Source organism: Electrophorus electricus, chromosome 18, assembly GCF_041902795.1.
Source record: "Electrophorus electricus isolate QZ-2024a chromosome 18, ASM4190279v1, whole genome shotgun sequence".
Lineage (NCBI taxonomy): Eukaryota > Metazoa > Chordata > Actinopteri > Gymnotiformes > Gymnotidae > Electrophorus > Electrophorus electricus.
In genome coordinates this window covers 5,700,973-5,705,000 of record NC_137514.1, presented here as the reverse complement: position 1 = coordinate 5,705,000, position 4,028 = coordinate 5,700,973, and positions in this window count along the sequence as shown.

Here is a 4,028-nt window from a genome sequence, read left to right as displayed (position 1 = left end):
CATTCTTTGATCACTATTTCACAAAGTATCTTTAAAACAACAGTCAGACTCCAAGACTGTTTTTACAGCCCTGCTCTGAGATCAGATCTTAAGAGTTACAGTACGAGGACCATATGGGGACCCAACCCACTGTTTCCTGATCTGGGACCAGGGTCTTAAGGGAGTATGTAATTAATAAAATCTGGACATCTTTAACATGCAGTCAAACCAAAGCAAATGGATGACCATTTCACTGCGTGTTGTACTGTGTATGACTATGTATGTGACAAATAAACCAAACTTGAACTTGAACATTACAATAATGACAACATGAAAACACTACAACACGACAACATTACAACATGACAACACTACAACATGGAAACATTACAACATGACAACACTACAACACAACCGTATCACAACATGGCAACAAAACAAAATGACAATATTACAACATGGCAACACTACAACACGGAAACATTACAACATGACAACATGACAACACTACAGCACAGCAACATTACAACATGACAGCACTACAGCACAACCGTATCACAACATGACAACACACCAAAATGACAGCATTACAACATGACAACACAACAACACGGAAACATTACAACATTACAACATGGCAACACTACAACACAACCGTATCACAACATGACACCACAACAAAATGACAGCATTACAACATGACAACACAACAACACAGAAACATTACAACATTACAACATGACAACACTACAACACAACCATATCACAACATGACACCACAACAAAATGACAGCATTACAACATGACAACACAACAACACGGAAACATTACAACATGACAACACTACAGCACAGTAACATTACAACATGACAACACTACAACACGACAACATTACAACATGACAACACTACAACACAACCGTATCACAACATGACACTACAACAAAATGACAGCATTACAACATGGCAACACAACAACACAGCAACATTACAACATGACAACACTACAGCACAGCAACATTACAAAATGAAAACACAACAACACAGCAACATCAAGAGGCAAGACAAATACATTAAGGAAAACCGCTTGTATATCAATGTTTCAAACATTTAGCAAACGCATATATGTGGAAACACCAATTATAACTATGAACCATCAAGTGAAAACACATTAGCATTAAGCCACAGCAAAACAGTAATCCACAGCAAAGATGTCAAAATACAAACCGCTAGTAACTGAACAGATACAGATGTCCAGATGTAGACCGTCCACATATAGACATCCAGACCCAGACTACCCAGAAATGTTTAGTTGAAGTGATGCCTGCCCAGTCGTCCTACCCTGAGACAAGTGACAACTATGAAAAATGTCATATGTTTATCATCGTTCTCCTTTGGTTTTATTGTAATTTTAAATCTTGGCAAAGGGAAAAACGTTGCCATTATATGTATGAAATGCACTGTCAGGCGCTGGAGAGTTTTAGGAGGAACTGGAATGAACTGAAAATCTTTGGGTGATGAAAGAGAAGTCAGATACTTCTGTGCAAATACTTGGAACATATAGCGCGTGCGTACACACACACACACACGCACACACATGCACACACACATACACACACACACAAACATGCACGCACACACATGTACACACACTTATACACACACACGTACACAAACACACACATGTGCACATACAAACACACATGCACACATGCACACACACGTATACACACACAAACACACGCATACACACACATACACACACTTATGCACACACGCACACACATGTATACACACATTCACACACGCACATGCACATGCACTCGCATGTCTCATGCCCATGTACATGCGCACACACACAGACATCCACACACAAACACACACACACACACACACACACAAACACATATACACACACAAAACACCTGTGCACACACACGTACACACACGTATACACACACACACGCACACGCACGTGCACTTGCATGTACACGCACGCTCATGCCCATGTACATGCACACACACACACACACACACACACACACATACACAGACATACACACACACACGCATGCAGGCACACACGCACACACAAACACACACACACACACACTGACACACACACACATAAATAGACAGGCACACGTACATGCACTCAAACACATATAAACACACACATATACACACTCGCGTACATGCTACCATGCGCATGCCAATGCGCATGCCAAAGCCCATGTACATGCACACACACACGCACATGCACATGCACTCACACGCACAAGCACACACAGACACACACAGACACAGGTGCACACAAGCACACAGACACACACACGCAGACATGCACACAGGCACATTCATATGCACTTAAACACGCGCATACAAGCACGCATACATGCACAATTGCATGCACATGCACGCTCATGTACATGCACACACACACACACACACACATACAGACATGAACACAGACACGCACATGTGCACACACACAGACACCCTACCCCCCACACATATACACACCCATGCACATGAACTCAGACATGCATACATACATACACACACACACCAACATGCACACAGGCACACACACATGCATTCACACTTACAAACATGCATACACACGCAGACACACACAGACATGCACCCAGGCATACACACACAGGCACACAAACACACACATACCTATGCACACACAGACATATGCTCACAGGCACACACACACACACACACACAACAAATACACATGATACACACAGACTTGCACACAAACACAGACATGCACATGTGAATGCACACACACACACCAAATATACATGTAACACACAAATATACACACAGGCACACACACACACAGACACACACAGATATGCACACAGAGACACACATACACACACACTTACACATACACATATACTTAGGCACACACAGATGTGCACACATGCACACACAAATATACATATGCAGACACGTATTCTTATACAGACACGTGTATTCTTATGCGGTCACTGACATATACACACATGTGCGTGCATACACACGTGCACACATACTTATGCACACAAACACATACAGACATATGCACACACACCTACACATGCACACACAGACATACGGAGGCCACACACATACACTCATGCCCCCCCCAAATTGTGACAGTTCTTCAGCCTCTTCAGACAGATGTTTCTACCTATATTTGTTTAATGGATTAGAACATTATCTTCTGTAAGCCTCTCTTCCAAGGTTTAAATGTGTGTGTGTGTGTGTGTGTGTGTGTGTGTGTGTACTACAATATGATACAAAATGACATAAACAATAATGATGAAACAGGTGTTTAAAGGAAGCCATGTTTTATCAGCGGACTAAGATACCGAAACAGCGGTCGATAAGTTTATGTAATATATAGACGTATAGGTCTACATTATCACTCCGACATTTAGAAAAACATTCTGTATATTTATTCAGCAAAATCAACCCGTCTTGTCCGGCGTCAGCTACTGCAAACCACAGGAGCACGGGATATTACCCATCGCACTGCTCACGGCCCTGAATCAGACGAAGAACATTTATGTCATTATAAGGACTTCATGACTCTTAGAGAAATGGGTATGACATCACATACAGAGAAAGGTGTCGTATTAAGAAACTTCAATCTCAAAAGCTCGACCCAAAGCTTGACCCGATAAAAAAGTGATGTTTGACAATACATTAGGTCCTCGTTTTAGTTTAAAAGTGAACACACACACATACACAGATAATGAGAGCATAGAGAAAGAGTGAATTGGTTCTATTGCCAGTGCAAGTCTAGAAAAGCACTTATTTGTCACCAGGATTTTTTCTGGTTCGTGTCTCTGAGCTTTCCGGTTCCCATCAGCCCAACTGTTGTGTCATACACGGGGTGACGCGACATCCAAACCCTCGCTCCGTAGGCCCCTCAGCTGCGTGCTGTGGGGCATCTCTGCTTCTATCTATGTGTGCTTACGTGCACATTACACACAAAAGATCGGAAAACAAAAGAAACAAATTTACAAGCATAAACGCAGCGACACA